We start from the raw sequence: 23,765 nt of genomic DNA, 5'->3' as shown, positions 1-23,765 counted from the left end.
TCTTATGAAATCTTAGAGCTGTCATTTGGTTGGTGACTACTGAGTAATTGGACCCGGTTTGGTCTGCTAACAATGCTGCAGCACCTCATGTCTTTTGTTTGTTCACTGTCAGTCTCCCCACTATCCTCTAAGTCCTTGGGGGACAGGGACAGCACCACATGTGTGTCTCCAACACTGCTGTGCTCTGTGTCTGGCAAGGAGCAGCTGCCTTAAAAGTGAAGGGAAGACTGCTGCCTAGCCTGCAAGGATCTAATGCCAAATCCACACCAGCAGGACCTTAGTGTCCCTGGAGCTATTGAGAAAGCATGTCTTATACATCTTCTTTAGTTTTCTGTGTGTAAGTAACATATTTGTTTAATTAATTTGATTAATTAATAAACTGAAGCATTACATAAATATTTTTATTAATAAACGTTTTCATGAAAGAGCCTTTTTTGCTTCCCTAAGCCTTATTTCAAGGTACATGATTTAGCCTCACATGAGTAAACACTAGAGGCTGGGGCCTCTTCAACCCTACTTCATCTGTGATTTCAGAGTAGACTGAGCAGGTAGATCCCTCAGATAACAGTTCCTCTCCAGCACCCCTAACCCTCATACATAGATGCATCCTTCTCTCCAGTTCCCTCCACTAGTTGCTCCTTTGTAACACCCTTTTCAGGACAATTAACATTTCTCATGATTATCACCAACATCTCTTTAAAAGGGGAAGCGTCTACACAACAGAGTCTATTGTAAAGGCAAAGCAGAGAGAGAATTCAACCCAAAGAGGTTATACAGCCTCTTACAAGATTCAGTCCTCTCTTGACAGCCAGACAGGCAAGACACCAAATCTGAACTCCAAACTGAAACTAAGTACCTGTAGAGAACTCAGGAAAAATAAAGGGGACTAAATGGCTGGTCTTCCCTGTGGGGAGCCGGCTGGCTGCCCCTCCTGAATAGTCTCCCTGGCAGGGTGCTGCCCTGGAGTCTCTCCAGGGGCTCGCCGACCCTAGCGTCGCCTTAGAGAGAAATCTCTGGCACGTTGACCCGCAGGGTGGGTCGGCAGAACTAGCACCTCTGCCTGGTAGGGTGCTGCCCTGGAGTCTCTCCAGGGGCTCGCCGACCCTAGCGTCGCCTTAGAGAGAAATCTCTGGCACGTTGACCCGCAGGGTGGGTCGGCAGAGCTAGCACCTCTGCCTCCTGTAGCTTAGTTAAGATTACATAGTATCCTTTGCTTTAGGGAGTAGAAACCCTGCACAAAGACCTTGACTTGGAGACAGAGTGTCTAGACAAACAAGAATATTTGTGCAGAGCAGGAACTGGGTAAAAGGTCACTGTTTTGGGTATGGTGGTCTGGGTGCACTATAAAAAGCTTGTAATCAATAAACTCGGGGCGCAGCCCGGCTCAGCTCAGCTCAGCTCTGCCTTGGCTGTAGCCCTCCCGATCCCATCCTTTTCTATGAGTCTTTCTTTTCTAATCCTCACCCCCTCAATCAGATCCTCATTCGCCTGCCGGCTGGCCCCGGCAAGTGGCGCCCGAACAGGGACCTGAAAACCTGGGACAACGGTAGAGGACACCGCTCGGGGAGCGCGCATTGCTACTGGGTAAGTGCAACCACGGTAGCGGAGAGGGCGGTTAGTACATCGGGAGTAAGGAAATTATGGGACAGGAGAATAGTAGAATGCTGTTCGCACAAGTCTTAAAAACAATGCTCCGTTCTAGGGGCGCCAAGGTTAGTACCTCACAACTGCGTACATTTTTGCAGTTTGTGGAGGAAGTGTGCCCCTGGTTCCCTGAGGAGGGCACGGTGAATTTAGAAACTTGGAATAAGGTAAGAGAACGCTTGCAGGGATATTTTCAGGCCCATGGACCCCAAAAGATGCCAGTAGAAACTTTTTCTCTTTGGAATTTGGTTAGGGACAGCCTTGACCCACGCCATGAAGGCACCCGCATGAATCCTCCCCTAGAGGTCCGTGCTGACTCTGTGAAAGATCCACGCTCTGAGGATGTGGCCACTGCTCCCCCGCTTGAGCCGGGGCCCCTTGTGGGCAATAGTCGGCCTGATAGACTTACACCAAAGGAAGAGGGAGATCTTAAAGAAACTGCCGCAGAATATGAGAGAGAGAGATATGGGGAGTTTGCACTCCTTTCAGAGGAATGCACAAAAAGGTCTGGCCCTACCCCCTCCGCAGTTACCGCAGAGGAGATGCAGGAAATATTGCAGCAGATGAGAGATCTCTTGCAGGGTCCAGGCTCTGGCGGGATGAGAGAAGGTACAGATGACCCCCCTAGTTACCCTGAGACGGGTTTTGGTGCTGCTGCAGCGAGGACTGCCTTGCCGCACACTGGACAGGCAGGGATTAAAATACTAAACCCCGAGAGCGTGCCCTGCTTGCCCTAGCACAGAAAGGGCCGGGTCAAATCAACGACCCCGGGTGGGGCCTTTGATATTCCTATTACCCACGCTGATAAGATAACTTGGAAATCAGATCAGCCTGTGTGGATAGATCAATGGCCCCTGTCTGAGGAAAAAATAGCTGCCGCTAAGGACCTGATGCAGGACCAGCTCCGGCAGGGCCACATAGAGCCTTCTAACTCCCCCTGGAATTCCCCCATATTTGTTATTAAAAAGAAATCTGGAAAGTGGAGATTGCTCCAGAATTTAAAAAAAATTAATGAGACTATGGAACTTATGGGCGCTCTTCAGCCAGGACTGCCCACTCCTGCGGCCATCCCCCGAGGCACTTTCAAAATAATTATTGACCTGAAAGACTGTTTTTATACTATTCCCCTTCATCCACAAGATTGCAAGAAATTTGCTTTTAGTGTCCCATCAGCAAATTTCAAAGAACCCATGCAACGATACCAGTGGAGAGTGCTGCCACAGGGGATGACAAATAGCCCCACCTTGTGTCAAAAATTTGTAGCCGCAGCTCTGTCCCGAGTCCGGCGAATCTATCCCACTGTCTATTTATGTCACTATATGAATGATATATTAATTGCAGCTAGTCAAGAAGGAATTTTACTTAGGGCTTTTGCAAACCTTGAACAGGACTTGAGTAAGCAGGGGTTGATTATTGCCCCAAAGAAAATGCAGCGCCACCCACCATTTGCTTACTTGGGGTTTCATCTTCAGCCTGACCTATTTTCTTGTCAGAAGGTGTCCATCAGAGTGGACGACCTTCATACTCTAAATGACTTTCAAAAGCTGCTTGGAGACATTAATTGGATCAGACCTTATTTAGACTTAACTACTGGAGAGTTAAAACCCCTGTTTGACATTCTCAAGAGTGACTCAAGCCCGTCTTCCCCAAGACAACTTACACAGGCAGGACGAGCGGCCCTACAAAGGGTCGAGACAGCCATAAAATCACAGCAGGCGACTTTTTGTGATTATAGCAAGCCTTGGTATGCCTGCATCCTGGCCACCACCCACTCCCCCACGGCCGTCCTATGGCAGGACCGCCCACTCCGCTGGGTGCATCTCCCATCTTCACCTGCTCGAGTGTTAACCCCTTATTACGAGCATGTAGCAATTCTTATCCAACAGGCTCGAGAAGAATCTTGCCGATATTTCGGACGAGAGCCTGCGGCCATCTTAGTGCCTTATTCTCAGGCCCAGATAAACTGATTATTCCAGAAATGCACACCTTGGGGCATTGCTCTAGCTGAATTCCCAGGACAGGTGGACAATCATTACCCTCCAAATAAACTTTTACAGTTTTTTCTCAGGCATTCTATTATCTTTCCCAAGATAGTGACGGACCAGCCTTTGCCTGATGCTGACACGATGTTTACTGATGGCTCTTCATCGGGCACCACCGCCTATGTGCATGAGCAACGAGTTGTCCGATGGACCACCCCCTATTCTTCAGCCCAAGAGGTTGAATTAGCTGCTATATGTCGGGTGCTTGTTGACTTTACACACAAACCTATAAACATCATATCTGACAATCACTATGTAGTCCGAGGGCTCTCATGTATTGAAACTATGCCCTTTATTGACACCACTAACTCCACTGTGCAGCAATTATTTCTGGCCATACAAACAGCCATTCTAAATCGCAGTCACTCTTATTATTTTGGGCACATCCACACCCACACTAATTTACCTGGGCCTTTAGCTGATGGCAATAGACGGGCAGATGAAGCCACCCGACTTTACCTCGTCGGAGTGCCCGCCGCCCAGGCATCCCATGCCCTGCACCACCAAAATGCGCATACTCTCCGACTACAATTCAAAATCACCAGAGAGGCGGCTCGTCAAATAATAAAAGACTGCCCCACATATCCTGCTCTTACTACTATTCCTCATTATGGAGTCAACCCCCGAGGGCTGCTGCCCAACCATCTGTGGCAAATGAATGTCACCCATATCCCTAGCTTTGGTAGGCAAAAATTTATTCATGTTACAGTGGACACGTATTCAGACTTTATAATAGCCTCAGCCTTGCCGGGTGAGTCCAATACTCAAATTATTGCTCACTGCTTACGCTGCATGGCCATTATAGGACAACCTAAAATAATAAAAACTAATAATGGCCCTAGTTACACTAACCAGCGTTTTCAGAATTTTTACGCCCAACTAGGAATTCAGAGCAAGACTGAAATCCCTTACAACCCACAGGACCAAGGCATAATCGAACGTACGCACAGCACCCTCAAAAATCAATTAATTAAAATAAAAAAGGGGGAGCTGTACCCCCCAACCCCACAGAATCAGTTAAATCATGCTCTTTTTATTCTTAATTTTTTAATTTTGGATGCTGAAGGCCACTCTGCAGCCCAAAGGCTTTGGCAGCCGAGTTCATCTAAGCACCAAGCCTTGGTGAGATGGAAGGATCCGCTTGATGGGGCTTGGCATGGGCCAGATCCGGTATTAATCTGGGGCCGAGGGCATGTGTGTGTTTTTCCACAGGATGCTGAAGCGCCGCGGTGGCTCCCGGAGAGGCTGGTACGGCATGCGTTCCAGAACGCCCCTGCGCGGCCGAGCTCCATCTCGACGGAACCCAGCGCCCCAGAACTCAGTGACGGAGACCCTCGCGCGACCGACCGACCAGACGAGGAGGATGGTGCAGAACCAGAGAATGGAGGTCACTCCTGAACGGTTGTATTGCTGCAACCTGTAACCTGGCAGCATGAGGAGGTAGTGATTTACACCAATGACACCTGGGCAGTGGGAAGACACTCTAGTATTCATATTCAGCCAGTGAAGGCTTCAAACTTTACTTATCATGGACACGCCAAAAATCAGCCCATCTGCTTTTCAAAAAATGATGGGGTAGTGGGCTGCTTTAAAATTGGCATTACTAAGTCTGAATCCTTACTGCCGGTACTCAGCGGAGTCTTTTCTCTTAATGGCCATCAACAGCCTTGGACTTTGTCGGCTTCAAATTGGACACATTGGTATGTGGACTTATGGTATCCCAATAAGATCGCTGTGGGCAGCGCCACAAATCCCCCGGAAGGGGTGCCTATCTGTGAACCTGATCTCACCAATCGTACAAAGCAACCACATTGGATGAACTGTAGAGGGAAACTTGGTGTATTAATCAATACAACCGGGGGGTCCCCAATCCATGACTAATCTGCTGCAGACCCGGAATGGAAGGCCCTTGCTGAATCCTTTTGGTCAGTGAACCAGGGGCCATTTCAAACTCAGCTGTGGCGACTCATTGCTGCCATGGGGGGAGACATCTATACCAATGACAAACGGGGAAATACAGCAGTCCTCATGGGGCAGACACAACGATTCCGTAAAATACAAGCCTGTGTCCCACCACCCTATGCCCTACTCGTAGGCGCCCTGAATATTATTCGGGATGCCTCATATTGGCAGATCCAATGCAATAATTATACCATCAGTAATTGTGTATATAATGTATCTCTAAACTATCAACTTATGGTCATATATCAACCCACCTTTGTAATGATTCCTATAAATATTTCTGGGGAATGGTATAATGATAGAGGGCTTCAGGTGATCAAAGAGGCCACCGAGCTCCTCCTGCGGAGCAAGAAATTTATCGGCCTCCTAATTGCAGGCATTACTGCCCTGGTGGCCGTCATTGCGGCCAGTGTCACCGCAGCCGTATCGCTGTCTCAAAATATACAAACAGCACATCAGGTGAATCAACTTAGTGCCAATGTTACTCAAGCACTAGGAACCCAGGAAGCGATAGATTTAAAAATAAAAAAAAGACTTAATGCACTCTATGACACCCTTACCATCATAGGGCGAGAAGTGCAAAGTTTAAAGCTACGGCTAGACTTAGACTGTCATGCTGATTTTAAACACATTTGCGTGACCCATAAGGAATATAACAGCTCTTCCTACCCCTGGGACAGAGTGCAAAAGCATTTAGCAGGGATCTGGCATGATGGTAATGTCTCTCTAGACTTAATACAACTCCACCAAGAAATTCTGGCCTTGAGGGAAGCGCCTAAGATAGACACCTCACTTGCAAAAATGGCGCAATCTTGGGTTAATGAAATGAGGGGACATTTCCTCTCAGCAACAGATTGGAAACATGGAATTGTCGGAGTGGCCGGATTGGCTACTCTCATTGTCCTTGATTTTTTAATAACACCCTGCATACTGAAAACACTCATGAGAAATATTAAAGTCCTAAAAATAAAACTACATACTCTCCACCTGCATACCCGCCCAAAAGCTTTAGAGCCTAAGTCTTTAGTTTAGAAAAGAAAGGGGGAGATGTGGGGAGCCGGCTGGCTGCCCCTCCTGAATAGTCTCCCTGGCAGGGTGCTGCCCTGGAGTCTCTCCAGGGGCTCGCCGACCCTAGCGTCGCCTTAGAGAGAAATCTCTGGCACGTTGACCCGCAGGGTGGGTCGGCAGAGCTAGCACCTCTGCCTGGTAGGGTGCTGCCCTGGAGTCTCTCCAGGGGCTCGCCGACCCTAGCGTCGCCTTAGAGAGAAATCTCTGGCACGTTGACCCGCAGGGTGGGTCGGCAGAGCTAGCACCTCTGCCTCCTGTAGCTTAGTTAAGATTACATAGTATCCTTTGCTTTAGGGAGTAGAAACCCTGCACAAAGACCTTGACTTGGAGACAGAGTGTCTAGACAAACAAGAATATTTATGCAGAGCAGGAACTGGGTAAAAGATCACTGTTTTGGGTATGGTGGTCTGGGTGCACTATAAAAAACTTGTAATCAATAAACTCGGGGCGCAGCCCGGCTCAGCTCAGCTCAGCTCTGCCTTGGCTGTAGCCCTCCCGATCCCATCCTTTTCTATGAGTCTTTCTTTTCTAATCCTCACCCCCTCAATCAGATCCTCATTCGCCTGCCGGCTGGCCCCGGCACTTCCCACCAATCACACTGTACTGGGAAGTCAGGATTCTTTTTTTTTTTAACTTAAAATTTTTTTAATCTCAAAATCATAACTATGATGGCTTTTCCATTATTTTTAAAAATCTTTTATCTTTATTGTTGAAAGTATTACAAATGTCCCCCTTTCCCCCCTGTTGATCTCCTCTACCCTGTACACCTCCCTTCCAGGCTTTCATCACACTATTGTCTGTGTTCATGGGTTATGCACATATGCATAAAAGTTCTTTGGTTAATCTCTCCCCACCCACCCACTCCCACCTTCCCTCTGAGATTCATCAGTCTGTTACATGCTTCTATGTCTCTGGATCTCTTTTGTTCATCAGTTTATTTTGTTTATTGGATTCCACATATGAGTAAGATCATGTGGTACTTGTCTTTCTCTGACTGGCTTATTTCACTTAGTATAATCCATATCCTACCATGCTGTCTCAAAGGGTAAGGAATCCTTTGTTTTTACAGTTGCATAGTATTCCATGGTGTAAATGTCTGAGAAGATGCTTGATGTGATTTCAATCTTCTTGAACTTGTAGAGACTTGTTTTGTGTCCTAACATGTGGTCTATTTATGAGAATGTCCCATGTGCACTTGAGGAAAAATGCATATTCTGCAGCTTTGAGGTGAAATGTTCTGTAAATGTCAATTAAATTCATCTGATCTAGTGTGTCATTTAGAATCACTGTTTCCTTGCTGATTTTTTGTCTGGAAGACCTATCCAGTAAAGTCAGTGGGGTGTTAAAATCCCCTACTATGACAGTATTACTGTCTATCTCTCTCTTGAAGCCCTCCAGAATGTTCCTTTTTCAGCCTTTGTGTGAGTCTTTTGTTCTGAGGTGGGTCTCTTGTAGACAGCATATATTTGGGTCTTGTTTTCTTATCCATTCAGCTACCCTATGTCTTTTTATTGGAGCATTTAATCCATTTATATTTAAGGTTATTATTGATAGGTACTTATCTATTGCCATTTTATTTCTTTATGCCTATGTTTCTCTCTCTTTATTTCTTCTTCTTGTTACATCAGTCTCTAACATTTCTTGCAATGCTGGTTTGGTGTTGATAAAGTCCTTTAGCATTTTTTTGTGGGGGCGGAGGGAGGGTCATCTGGGAAGCTCTTTCTTTCACCATCTATTCTGAATGATAGTTTTTCTGGATAGAGTAGTCTTGGTTTCAGATCCTTGTTTTGCATTACCTTGAATACTTCATGCCATTCCCTTCTGGCCTGTAGAATTTCTGATGAGAAATCAGCTGACAGCCTTATGTGAGGTAACAGATTGCTCTTCTCTTGCTGCCTTTAAGATTCTCTCTTTGTCTTGAATATTTGACATTTTAATTATGATGTGTCTGGGTGTGGGCCTCTTTGGGTTCTTCTTGCTTGGGACTCTCTGAGCCTCCTGAACTTGTGTGACTTTTTCCTTCACCAGGTTAGGGAAATTTTTTGGCATTATTTCTTCAAACAGATTCTCTAACCCTTGCTTATTTTCTTCCCCTATGATGTGAATATTGAGAACAGCTCCCTTAAACTGTTCTCGTTTTTAATTTTTCTTTCTTTTTGGATCTCTGATTGAGTTATTTTTTCTACCCTGTCTTCTAATTTGCTGATCCAGTTCTCAGCTTCCCCTAATCTGCTGTTTATTCCTTCCAATTTTTTTTTTTAATTTCTATCTTGTCATTCTTAATTTCCTTCATAGTTTCTATTTCTTTTCTCATGCTATTGAGCATCCTTATGATCAGTATTCTGAACTCTATATCTGACAGATTGCTTATCTCCATTTCATTTAGCTCTTCTTCTGGAGAATTCTTTTATTCTTTCATTTGGGATTTGTTTTCTTTGTCTCTATTTTGGCTGCCTGTTTGGATTTGTTTCTATTTATTAGGTAGATCTGCTGGACTCCAAGTCTTTGGAGTCCAGCAGATCTGGTGCAGGCCAGTGACAGACGCTGTTTATGACTGGCCTTGAGTACCCTGTTTGAAGTTTTCCACACTCCACAGCTTGTGGTTACCTCTGTTAGAGCTGGGTGCATTTGGAAAGGACCAAGGTGCACACCAAGGTCTACATTTCTAAGCCCTGGGTCCAGAAGCAAATCAGGCAAAGACTCAAAGCACCCAGAGGCTGATTGTTATTCAATCTCTTAATGATCCTCAGGCTGTAGAAACTGCACAGGGTAGGTCAAGAGGTTTTCCAATGGGTGGGGCAATTGCTTCCCCCTCAGGCAAAAGCTGCTTGGATAGTAAATGTCACCTGAGAAAGATGTCCTCTGCTGTATGGGGGAATGGCTGAGCCCAAGAATCCAGATAGGTGCCCTCTGAGCTCTATTTCCTAAGCCGGCACCCTTACATCTTCCTCAAGCAGCTCTAGTCCTCTCTGCCCTCCCTTCACTGGAGCCCAAGGTGAGTGGCTGCACACAAAACTTAGTTCATTGGTCTTTTAAAAGGGTTCCTGCATTTCCAGCCATCTCTCCCTGGCAGACAGAAACCTGCTGCTTTTCACAGCCAGATGTCATATGGGCACCGTTCTCAGTACTGGTGCTCTAGGCTGGGAAACCCAACTTGGGGTTTAGACCCCAGAGTTCTCAGTGGGAACCCTGTACAGCTGAGATATCCCTCCCAAAATCAGCTGCTGCTTGTGGGAGCCCAGCCAGCCCTCTGCACTTCCTACCAGTCTCTATGTGATCTCCATTTTACATCCTTGGTTATGAGGGTGCTCTCCAGCTAGTCTTCAGTTGATTATTCAGGATGGTTTTTCTAAATTTTGGTTGTAATTCTAGTTTGGTCATGGGAGAGTTAGTGTAGCTTCTACTTAATCTGGTGGCCCTCTTGGAATCTGAAGTCAGGCGTTTCTAAACTGGATCTGTCACGTATCTTAGCTCTCTAGTTATTAGTCACAACCCTGTTTAAACAGATACCACAACTAGATTTCAGAGGAATGAAGACAAGAATATTATAAATTATTCAGGTAAACAAATAAGAGTAAAATACAAAAGAGAAAAGGACTCTGATATAGAAAAATATAACCTGAATTAATAAATTAATTGATCAAAATATTGATATTTTATCAATCCTACAGGATTTCACTTAAAATATTTAAAGCTGTATTTAATAGAAATGCCATTACAGGATTTATTGCCCATGTATAAAGCTACATGTACTTCAGAGATCTGTGAGCAGAAATGTATCTTTCAATCAACTCTGAAACATCCCTGCTTCCAGTTGTCCCAGTGCTCAACTGTGGGAATGCTCCATGGGAGGGTGGTTTTAACTCTACTTGGGTGTTAGGACACTACACTTATAGGTGAACAGAGAGTTCTCAATGTGACCATTGAGGTGAGATGTCATGATGAATTAAATGAGCTGTCTGCTGTCTTAGTGCTCTGTATAGCACATGTACATTCAGACAAGCACACTCATGCAGACACACACACACACACACACACACACACACACACACACACACACAATTTAACAGTTGTATTTTGAGGCCCAGTATAAGCTGGACTTGATGGCACAGCCCTTTGAGCAGGGAGTCAGAGAAGTGAAACAATGCAAAAGTTGTCAGTAACGTCAAGACCATTGGAATGGGGCCCAGCATGCTGGAGACTACAGGTAAGATGAGAAAGGCCTGTGCATGTAAAGCTGTGCTGTCTAGAATGTCCACTTAGAGAGCATACACTTCAAATAGATATTTCCATTTAGTTTTTCCAGCTTTTTGAATCCACTTTAGTTCATAGCTTATATAATACCATTACTTTACAAAATCTATATTGTTAAATAGTTTATTGGCATTTTTAAAGTTTTCAATCATTGGCTGAAAATATTAATTCAGTGTAATATTAAATAAATGTTAAAGAAAAAAGAAGGTAGACTTTAGTAAAAGGTTGACATGAAAAATAATTATTCAAATTTTGAGACAAGTATTTCTAGGCAATAATGATTTTTGATAGCAAAGTTGTCTTTTTAATAGTTTCAAGTGTATTCTGAGCAGTACCATTTATTACAGCTTAATTATTATAAAAACAAACAACTGATGAACTTTGTAAACTTATCCTAAGAACTTGGTGAATATGTTTATGCTATGTGTAGAATGTTTATAAAATGCCTATTTCTACACTTTTATACCAATATGAAGTGTGCTGAAAAACATAGGTGGATAAAAAGACACATTGTCTTATTTTCAATAGCTGCACTTAGGAAACTGAATTGAGAGGACTGTTCCACATTTGAGATGCTACAATTGTGGTAAAAAGAAAAATGTAGACATGTTGATTATTCATGTGAATATCATTTATATTATAAGTAGAAAATTAGGAACCAGGATTATGGATCCTTTTAATAGAATAATTCCTGATTATAAATAAAGAAACAAAATAACCATTTTATCTATTTGTGTCTGTTTGTCTATCTAATCTATCTATCTATTCACCTATATAACTAAAACAAACAAACAAACTAACTAACTAAGAAAATTTTACCTACTTAGCTCTGAAAAGAACATGAAATCTTATCCAGGAATTGTGAAAAGCTGCCAACTTTTTCTGTAGTGCTTAGAGAATTTGAGGATAAAATATATTTTCCCTGTAAATGGCACCCCAGGTGTCCAGAGAGATGATTAAAAAGTAGAAACTTCTCAAGAGACAAAAGAGGGTCCTGGGCTCATGGTTGGCACCTTTATATAAGTGTGTCACATACCTTATTTGCCTCCTGCTGTTGAGGAGAACAGATGAAGACAGCCTTGCTAGGCCACTATTGCAGAGATGCCCTTTCCTAGAACCTTCTCACAGCCCTGGTTTTGCTCACTCTGACAGAGAGTGGGGGAACCTCCCTTTGAAGAAAGCAATTACAAGCTCTCCATTCTGTATTGTTTATATGTGTGCTCTCACTAAGGAAACCAACCAAGAGACACTGCAGGAAGAGACAGGGAAAGCCACAGAATTTGTTCTAGCCACATGGTTTCAGCTCCCTTCTGTTCAGACCTTTCAACCCATTACTGCATTAGAGGTTACTCCAGAGCCAAAGCAAATGTCTGTTGGGTGAAGAGCCCTCTTTGTACCCTACAGCCACATCACATTCTCTCCCTTCTAGCCTGGAAGCAATTGACTTTTCTTGGCTGGCAGCATTCAAAAGCAACCTCTGGAGATGTATTTCCATCTCTGCTGTCTGCTGAAGCCTGTCTGGCACGTGCAGCTTAACATCACAGGCAGTACCACCTTTCTATTGAATTCAGCTTTGAATATTGAAAGTTAAGTTATAAAACTTTTATATACATAGGTTTTTCTCATTTTAGATAGACTGTCTGCTATTGGGAAGTTCTAAGTGTTTCCTCCACTTAGAACTGCTAGGCAATCCACGGATCTCCTGACCATCAACTGAACCCCTACAGGGCCCCAACTATATATTATGAAAGTTTGTAGCCACAGAGATGGCTGAATCCTCAGCATTTGAATCACCAAGCTAAGTGAGGGTGCTGTGCTTGGAGATGTCTGTAGCACTTACACTGGGGTTCATATACTTATATGTAAGTAAATGTTTAACCCCAGAAAAAATTATAGTTTATTATATATAAAGTATATATAAGCACAGAATTTACAAATAATAAGAAAATATATAATACTCTATGCTGTAAATTCAATATAGCCAATAAGCTTTTGTTGATTTTTACTAAGTTTTACATCTATACGCAACCTATAGTGGTAATTAAACCATAATTTGTCAAATGGTGCTGCATCTTAATTTACTGACTCTTTCTCCAATAAATTTATTGTCATTAAATTTGACATATGATCTGTGAAACTATTTGTAATCTTCATATACATTAGGTTATTTAACTGAAATCTTTTTGAACTTTGGCACTACATACGTGACATCTTCACTCGTTTGTAACATGAGTGAATTCTTTGCTGTTTTAAAATGTACCTGGGATTTGTTTTAACAGGAATGGTAAGACATAAAAACACAGAAATGACTGCCATGAAGTTTATACTCACAGATCCTTAGAAACAAGAGGCATGGGACATAACACAGTACTACATAGGGAAGCACCAAGGTCAATCAGGAGACAGAGGGAGAAAGGGAAAATGTAGACAAAAACCTTAATTGTGGTTTCCATGGAAAGGAATGGGTCAGGCAAAGTAAACAGATTTACAATTGGTTAGTTTGAGTAATTTCAGCAGGCTCTGGACATAGAGGCTGCTCTTAGTTGTGTGGTACATTTTCTTCTTGCTCCCTCTGCCTCCTAACACACCCTGATATTTTCCCATGTGGCCCTGCATGGCATACTGTGTCCCATCTTCTTGAGATCTGAGTATAGCAAACTATCTTCTCAATGGCCTTGTTATATCTAAATAATAATCAAAGCTATATTTTAAAACAAATGGGCAAGAGCTGTTCATCCATTTAGAACTAGAATGGACCAAAGAACTGTTTCTGCATTGTCACTGGGTTGTTATTGCTAAAGATCCTGAAAATTCTAGTGTTGACTGAGCTTCCACAAAGGCTAGTCCTACTAGGTGTGGTCCAGAGGTCTACACAAGAATGGAGAATTATGAGCATCCACGTGGACATAAAGCATTGTCTTGAGGGAAGCCTGGTGCTGCTTGGGTTTCTGGAGTGGATTATATGCCAAAGGATACCTCAATAAACAAGGGGAAAAATCCTATCAGCACTCAAGAAAATGATAACAGGGTTGTAAATGATTAAAAACAATTTTTTAGGATCCCTGTAACTGAGTCTATACTAACTTCATCTAAAAATAATTCTCACTCCTGAGCATGCTTTTGATAGTTGATTTATTATGATAAAAGAAATGCCACCAGAACTGTCTTTGTTTGACGTATGAAGAAACATAGGTCTTAAGGAGGTGTATGAACTAAACAGGTCACACAACCAGCAAATGGGAAACTGGGCACTGCACTTTTGGTGCCTTGATTCCAAAGCCCATGTGCTTTCTCCTACATCTCTATTGCCTGGAAGAGGCTGTAAGTTTCTATTATGAATTTGAAATCAATTATGATTTTAAAAAATTATTTCTAATTATTGACAGTATTACAGATGTCTCCCATGATCACTCCCAATAAACCCGCTACCACCCAGCCCCCACCCCACCCCAGGCTTTCACTACACTATTGTCTGTGTCCATGGGCTATGCATATTAGTTGTTTGGTTAATCTCTTCCCGCCCCTTGCAACCCCTCCCCTCTGAGATTTGTCAGTTTGTTCCACGCATCCATTCCACTGGACCTATTTTGTTCATCAGTTTATTTTGTTCATTAGACTCCACATATAAGAGTGATATTTGTCTTTCTTTGACTGGCTTATTTTGCTTAGCATAATAATCTCCATGTCCATCTATGCTGTCACAGGAGGTAAGAGATCCTTCTATTTTGCAGCCTCAGAGTATTTCATTGTGTAAATGCATCACAAGTTTCCTACTGACAATGCCATGCCATGCACTGAAGGGCTGCCAGTTTGATTTCCTGTCAAGGGCATTTACATGAGTTGCAGGTTAAATCCTCTGCGTTGGTCCAGGCCCATTCTGGAGACAAACAATCAATGTTTCTCTCTCTATTTCCCTGCCTCCGTTCCTCCTTTCAGCTGTCTCTAAAAAAATCAATGGAAAAATATCCTCCAGTGAGGATAAAAAACAACAAAAAAGTACCACAGCTTTTTTTATCCACACATCTGCGGATGGGCACTTGGGCTTTTTCCAGATCTTAGCTATTGTAAATTGCGCTGCTATGAACATAGGAGTGCAAATATTCTTTCTGACTGGTGTTTCTGGCCTCTTAGAATATATTCCTAGAAGTAGGATCACTGGATCAAATGGCAGTTCCATTTTTAATTTTGTGAGGAAACTCCACATTGTTGTCATAGTGGCTGCACCAGTGTGCTTTCCCACCAGCAGTGTACCAGTGTTCCCTTTTCTTTACATCCTTGCCAGCACTTGTTTGTTGATTTATTGATGGTAGCCATTCTGGCAGGTGTGAGGTGATAACTCACTGTAGTTTTAATTTGCATCTCTGATGATTAGTGATGTTGAGCATTTTTTCATATGTCCATTAGCCATCTGTATGTCTTCTTTGGAGAAGTGTCTATTAAGGTCTTGCCCGTTTTTAAATTGGATTGTTTGTCTTACTGGTTTAGAGTTGTATAAATTTTTTTGTTGTTCAAAATATTGCAGATGTCCCTTTTTCTCCCCATTGACTCCTTCCACCCCTCTCCCACCCCCATCCCCAGTCCTTCACCACACTGTTGTCTTTGTCCTTGGGTTATTATGCGTATAAATTCTTTGGTTAATTCCCCCCCCCCCCCTTCCCTCTGAGATTCGTCAGTCTGAACCATGCTTCCATGTCATTGAATCTATTCTGTTCATCAGTTAATAATATTAAGTTCTTTAGATTCCACATATAAGTGAGATCACCTGATGTTTGTTTTTCTCTGCCTGGCTTATTTTGCTTAGCATAATATAATCCAGGTCCATCCATACTGTCTCAAACAGTATGAAATCCTTCTTTACAGCTGCATAGTATTCCATGGTGTAAATGTCCCACAGCTTTTTTATCCACTCATCTACTGATGGGCACTTGGGCTGTTTCCAGATCTTAGCTATTGTAAATTGCACTGCTATGAACATAGGGGTGCATATATTCTTTCTGATTAGTGTTTCAGGATTCTTAAGATATATTCCTAGAACTGAGATCATTGGGTGAAATGGCAGTTCCATATTTAATTTTTTGAGGAAACTCCATACTTTTTCCATAGTGGATGCGCCAGTCAGCATCCCCAACAGCAGTGTACTAGGGTTCCCTTTTCTCCACATCCTCACCAGCACTTGTTGCTTGTTGATTTGTTGATGGTAGTCATTCTGACAGGTGTGAAGTGATACCTCATTATGGTTTTAGTTTGCATCTCTTTGATGATTAGCGACATTGAACATTTTTTCATATGTCTCTTGGCCATGTGTAGTTCCACTTTGGAGAAGTGTCTATTCAGGTCTTTTGCCCATTTTAAAATTGGAATGTTTGTCTTCCTTTTGTTAACTTGTATGAGTTCCTTATATATTTTGGATATTAACCCCTTATCAGATGTATCATTGGCAAATATGTTCTCTCATATAGTAGGCTCCCCTTTCCTTTTGTTTATGGTTTGTTTTGCTTTGCAGAAGCTCTTTATTTTGATGTAGTCCCATTTGTTTATTTTCTCATTTCTATTCAATGCCCTAGGAGATGTATCAGCAAAAATATTGCTACGAGAAGTGTCTAAGATTTTGCTGCCTATGGTTTCTGGTAGGATTTTTATGATTTCATGTCTTACATTTAAGTGTTTTATTCATTTTGAGCTTATTTTTGTGTATGGTGTAAATTGGTGGTCTAGTTTTATTTTTTTGCATGTACCTGTCCAATTTCCCAACACCATTTATTGAAGAGACTGTCTTTACTCCATTATATGTTCTTGCCTCCTTTGTCAAATACTAATTGAGCATAATGGCTTGGGTCAATTTCTGGGTCCTCTGTTCTGTTCCATTTATGTATATGCCTTTTCTTATGACAGCATCAAGCTTTTTTCAAATATTTTCTGTAATATAACTTGATATCTGGTATTATAATCCTTCTGATGTTGTTCTTTTTTATCAAGATTGCTGAGGCTATTCAGGGTCATTTTTGGTTCCACATAAATTTTTGGAATATTTTTTCTAATTCTATTAAATATGCCTTTGGTATTTTAATGGAAACTGTGTTGAACCTATAGATTGCTTTAGGTGGTATGGACATTTTAATGATGCCAATTCTACCAATCCATGAACACGGTATATTCTTTCACTTGTTTATATTTTCCTCTGTCTCCTTTTTCAATGTCCTGTAGTTTTTTGAGTACAGGTCTTTTGCTTCTTTGGTTAATGTTATTCCTAAGTTTCTTAATTTTTTTGTTGCAATGGTAAACGGTATATATATATATATATATATATATATATATATATATATATATATATATATATATTTTAGTTTCTTTTTCTGAGAGTTCATTATTGTTGCATGAAATGCCATCAGTTTCTGGGTGTTAGTTTTGTATGCTGTTACATTGCTGAATTCATTTATTAAATCTAGCAGTCTTTTGGTGGAGTCTTTAGGATTTTCTATGTACAATATGAAGGCATCTGTGAATAATGCCAGTTTTACTTCCTCCTTTCTAATTTGGATACCTTTTATTTTTTTCTTCATGTCTAATCATTGTGACTGAGCTTTCAGTACTATGTTGAATACAAGTGGTGAAAGCGGACAACCCTGTCTTCTTCCTGTTCTCTGGGGAAATATTTTTAGTTTTTGCCCATTGAATATGATGTTGGCTGTAGGTTTGACATATATGGCCTTTATTATGTTGAGGTATGATCCCTCTATTCCTACTTTGCTGAGAGTTTTTTATCAAAAATGGGTGTAGGATTTCGTCAAATGCTTTTTCTGAATCTATTGATATGATCATGTGATTTTTGCCTTTCACTTTGTTTATATGATGTATCACATTTATTGCTTTGTGAATTTTGTACCACCCTTGCATCCCTGAAATAAATCCCATGTGATCATAGTGAATGATCTTTTTAATGTATTGCTGTACCAGATTTGCTAATATTTTGTTGAGGATTTTAGCATCTATGTTCATCAGGGAGATTCACCTGTAATTCTCTTTCTTTGTAGTGTCTTTATCTGGTTTTGGAATTAGGGTAATACTGGTCTCACAAAAAAAGCTTGGAAGTGTTTCTTCCTCTTGGATTTTTTGGAATAGTTTGAGGAGGATAGGTGTTATTTCTTTCTCGAATGTTTGGTAAAACTACCTTGTGAAGCTGTCAAGACAAGGGCCTTTTTTTTTTTTATTACTTCTTCAATTTCATCAGTTGTTATTGGTCTATTCAGGTTTTCTGATTTTTCTGATTGAGTTTTGGAAGATTGTGTGTTTCTAGGAATTTGTCTTTTTCATTCAGGTTGTCCAGCTTGTCAGCATATAGTTGCTTACAGTCTTTTCTTATAATTCTTTGTATTTCTGTGGTATCAGTTGTTATATCACCTTTTTCATTTCTGATTTTATTTATTTGGTTCCTCTCTCTTTTTTCTTGGTGAGTCTGCCTAATGGTTCATCAGACTTATTTATCCTTTCAAAGAACCAGCTCTTGGTTTCGTTGATATTTTGTACTGTTTTTTTAGTCTCTATGTCATTTATTTCTGCTCCGATCTTTATTATTTCCTTCCTTCTATTTCCTCTGGGCTTTTCTTATTGTTGTCTTTCTAAGTCATTAAGTTGAAGGGTTATATAGTTTATTAAAAAAATTTTTTTTTGAGATAGGACTGTAGTGCTATGAACTTTCTTTTCAGGACTGCTTTCGCTGTGTCCCATAGATTTGGGGTTGTTTTAAGTTCATTTTCATTTATATCCAGGAAGTTTTTGATTTCTTCCTTGATCTCGTTGGTAACCCATTCATTGTTTAATGACATGTTACTTAGCCTCCATTTGTTTAAATGTTTTTGAGTATTTTTTCTGTAGTTGGTTTCTAATTTCATGCCATTGTGATGTGAGAAGATGCTTGATATGACTTCAATCTTCTTGAACCTGTAGAGACTTGTTTTGTGTTCTAACATGTGGTCTATCTTTGAGAATGATCTATGTGTACTTGAAAACAATGTATATTTTGCAGCTTTGGGGTGAAATGTTCCGTAAATGTCAATTATATCCATCTGATCTAGTGTGTCATTTAGAGTCACTGTTTCTTTGTTGATTTTTTTGTCTGCAAGATCTATCCAATGAAGTCAGTGGGGTGTTCAAGTCCCCTACTATGACTGTATTGCTGTCAATCTTTGCCTTAAAGTCCTCCAAAGGTTTTTTTAAATTATTTAAAAAATATATTTAGGGGCTCCTATATTGGGTGCATATATGTTTACCAGAGTTATATCCTGTTAGATCTATCTCTTTAGTATTATGTAATGATCTTTCTTGTCTCGTTGTGGCCTTCATTTGAACTCTATTTTGTCAGATATAAGTATTGCTACCACAGCTTTTTTGTTTGTTTGTTTCTATTTGCATGGAAACTTTTTTCCATCCCTTCACTCTCATCCTGTGTGAGTTGTTTGTTCTGCAGTGGGTCTCCTGTAGATAGCATGTATTTGAGATTTGAGTCACGTTTTCTTATCCATTCAGCTACCCTATAATCTTTTGATTGGGTCAATTAATGCATTTACATTTAATGTTATTATTGATAGGTACTTATTTATTGCCAATTTAATTCTTTATGCCTATGTTTTTCTCTTTCTCTATTTCTTCTTATTACAGCAGTCCCTTTAACATTTCCTGCAATGCTGGTTTGGTGGTGATAAAATTCTTTAGCTTTTCTTTTTCTTTTTTGTCTGGGAAGCTCTTTATTTCACGATCTGGGCTTTCTAATCTGATTCTCTCAATGAGCCTTAGGTGGTAGAAACTCCCTAGGGTGGGGAGAGATTTTCCAGCAGGGTGAGGCAATTGCTTTCCCCTCAGGCAAAAGCTGCTTGGAAGGTAAATGTCTACTTCTGAAAGATGTCCTCTGCAGTATGGGGGAATGACTTGGCACAGGAATCCAGAGGGGTGCCCTCTGAGCTTTATCTCCAGAGCCCAGAACCCCAGATTCTCCTCACACAGCTCTAGTCCACTCTGCTTCCCTCTGCTGGAGCCCAAGGTGAGTGGCTGCACATGAAACTTATTGCGTTGGATCTTTAAGAGGGTGCCTGCATTTCCAGCCGTCTCTCTCTGGCAGACAGAAACTTGCTGCTTTTCACAGCCAGTTGTTATGTGGGCTCCTTTCGCAGTGCTGGTGCTCTTGGCTGGGAAGCCCAGCCTGGGGTTTAGGCTCCAGAATCCTCAGTGGGAACCCCCCACAGCTGAGATATATCCCTCTGGACCTTCAGCTGCTGCCTGTGGGAGCCCAGCTAGCCCTCTTGTGCCTCTGCACTTTCTACCAGTCTCTTTGTGGTCTCCACTTTTCCTCTTTGGTTGTGAGGGTGCTCTCCAGCTTGTCCTCTTTTGCAGTTGATTATTTGGTCTGGTTTTTCTATATTTTAGTTGTAATTCCAGTTTGGTCCCAGGAGAGTGTCAGTGTAGCTTCCACTTAGTCTGCCACCATCTTTAATTTCCCCTTTTCATTTTGATGCTGGTTTTCTTTGCTGTGCAGAAACTTTTATTTTGATGTAGTACCATTTGTTTATTTTTTCCTTTGTTTCTCTTTCTCTAGGCAATGTATCAGTGAAAATTCTGCTACAGGAGATATCTGATATTTTGCTGCCTATGTTTTCTTTTAGGATTTTTATAGTTTCATGACTTACATTTAAGTCTTTTACCCATTTTGAGTTTATCATTGTGTATGGTGTAAGTTGGTGGTCTAGTTTTATTTTTTTGCATGTACCTGTCCAATTTCCCAACACCATTTATTGAAAAGACTGTCTTTATTGTATGCTCTTGCCTCATTTGTCAAATATTAATTGAGCGTAATGGCTTGGGTCAATTTCTGGGTTGTCTGTCCTGTTCTTGTCCGAGTACTCAGCTCTTTTTATTCCAGTGGCTTTGTAGTATAGCTTAATATCCTGTATTGTGATATCTTCAACTTTTTAGTGTGTTGATGTCTCGAATTTGCTAATATTTGTTGAGGATTTTAGCAGCTATGTTCATTAGGGATATTGACCTGTAATTCTCTTTCTTTTTAGTATATTTATCTGGTTTTGGAATTAAGGTAATGCTGGACTTCTAATAAGAGCTTGGAAGTGTTCCTCCCTCTTGGATCTTTTGGAATAGTTTGAGGAGGATCGGTATTAGTTCTTCTTTGAATCCTTGGGTAAAACTGTGCTTTCAAGTCATCCAGACCAAGGTTTTTGTTTGCTGGGAGTTTGATTACAGCTTCAGTTTCATCAGTTGTTATCCATCAATTAAGGTTTTTGATTCTTCTTGATTCAGTTTTGGAAGATTGTATTTTTTCAGGAATTTGTCCATTTCTTTCAGGTTGTCCAGCTTGTTGGCATATAGTTGTTCACAGTATTTTATTATGATCCTTTGTATTTCTGTGGTGTTAGTTTTCCTTTACTTTTTTCATTTCTGATTTTATTTATTTGGGTCCTCTCTATTGTTTCTTGGTGAACGTGTCTAAATGTTCAACAATCTTGTTTATCTTTTCAAACAATAAACTCTTGGTTTCATAGATCTTTTGTATTGATTTTAGTCTCTATGTCATTTATTTCTACTCTGATCTTTATTATTTCGTTACTTCTCCTTGGGCCATGATTGTTGTTCTCTTTCTAAATCTTTAAGCTGTAGGATTACACAATTTATTAGAAATTTGTCTTTTTTGTTTGTTTGTTTTTGATGTAGGCCTGTAATGCTGGGAACTTCCCTCTCAGGATTGCTTTGGTTTGTCCCATAGTTTTGGGGTTGTTGTGTGTTCATTTTCATTTGTTTCCAGGAAGTTTTTGATATCTTACTTGATCTCATTGGTAACTCATTCATTGTTTAATAACATGCTATTTATCTTCCATCTGCAAATGTTTTTGAGTGTTTTTATTGTAGTTGATTTCTAGTTTCATGCCATTTTGATCTAAGAATATGCTTGATATGATTTCAATCTTCTTGAACTTTGTAGAGAAGTAGTTTTTGTGCTAACATGTGGTCTATCTTTGAGAATGACCCATGTGCACTTGAGAAGAATGTGTATTTTGCAGCTTTGGGGTGGAATGTTCTGTAAATGTCAATTAATTTCATCTGATCTAGCATGTTCATTAGGATTGTGTTTCCTTGTTGATTTTTGTCTAGAAGATCTATCCAGTGATGTCAGTGGGGTGTTAAATTTCCCTACTATGATTGTATTGCTGTCACTCTCTCCCTTAAAGTCCTCCAGAAGTTTTTTTCCAAATTTAACATTATGGTTGAAAACATTACAAATGTCCACTTTTCCCCCTCATTGATCCTCTGTACCCTGTTCCCCTCCTACCAGACCTTCACCACACTATTGTCTGAGTCCATGGTTTAGGCATATATGCATATAAGTTCTTAGGTTAATCTCTCCCCACTTGCCCACCAACCCCTGCCTTCCCTCTGAGATTCATCATTCTGTTCCATGCTTCTATGTCTCTGGATCTATTTTCATCATCAGTTTATTTTGTCCATTAGATTTCACATATGATTGAGATCATGTGATACTTGTCTTTCTCTGATTGGCTTATTTCGCTAAGCATATTATTCTCCAATTCTTATCATGCTGTTTCAAAAGGTAAAGGTGCCTTCTTTTTTACCGCTGCATAGTATTCCATGGTGTAAATGTCTGAGAGGATGCTTGATGTGATTTCAATCTTCTTGAACTTGTAGAGACTTGTTTTGTATCCTAACATGTGGTCTATTTTTGAGAATGTCCCATGTGCACTTGAGGAAAAATGCATATTCTGCAGCTTTGGGGTGAAATGTCTGTAAATGTCAATTAAATCCATCTGACCTGGTGTGTTACTTAGAGTCACTGTTTCCTTGTTGATTTTTTGTCTGGAAGTTCTATCCAGTAAAGTCGGTAGAGTGTTAAAGTCCCCTACTGTGGTTGTATTGCTGTTGATCTCTCTCTTAAAGTCCTCCAGAAGTTTGTGTGATTATTTCTTTCAGTCTTTGTGTGAGTCTTTTGTTCTGAGGTGGGTCTCTTGTAGACAGCATATTTTTGGGGCTTGTTTTCTTATCCATTCAGCTACACTATATCCTTTGATTGGAGCATTTAATCTATTTATATTTAAGGTTATTATTGATAGGTACTTATCTATTGCCATTTTGTTTTTTTAAGCTTATGTTTCTCATTCTCTGTATTTCAACTTCTTATTGTTGCAGTCCCTTTAACATTTCTTGCAATGTTGGTTTGGTGGTGATAAACTCCTTTAGCCTTTTTTGTCTGGGAAGCTCTTTCTTTCACCATCTATTTTGAATGATAGTTTTGCTGGGTAGAGTTGTGCTGGTTTCAGATCCCTGTTTTGCATTACCTTGAATACTTCATGCCATTCTCATCTGGCCAGTAGAGTTTCTGATGAGAAGTAAGCTGACAACCTTATGGGAGCTCTTCTGTAGGTAACAGGTTGTTTTTTTCTTGCTGCTTTTAAGATTCTCTCTTTGCCTTGGATTTTTGGCATTTTAATTATGATGTGTCTAGGTGTGGGCCTCTTTGGGTTCTTCTTGCTTGGGACTGTCTGTGCCTCCTGAACTTGTGTGACTTCTTCCTTGACCAAATTAGGGAAGTTTTCTGCCATTATTTCATCAAAAAGGTTCTCTAACCCTTGCTTACTTTCTACATCTTCTGGTACTTCTATGATGCAAATATTGTTACATTTCATGTTGTCCCACAGCTCCCTTAGACTGTCCTCCTGTATTTAAATTGTTTTTTCTTTGTGGTTCTCTGGTTGAGAGCTTTTTTCTACCTTGTCTTCTAAT

The sequence above is a fragment of the Miniopterus schreibersii genome (genome assembly GCF_964146895.1).
Source record: "Miniopterus schreibersii genome assembly, chromosome: 2".
Taxonomy (NCBI): Eukaryota; Metazoa; Chordata; class Mammalia; order Chiroptera; family Miniopteridae; genus Miniopterus; species Miniopterus schreibersii.
This window is presented reverse-complemented; position numbering follows the sequence as displayed.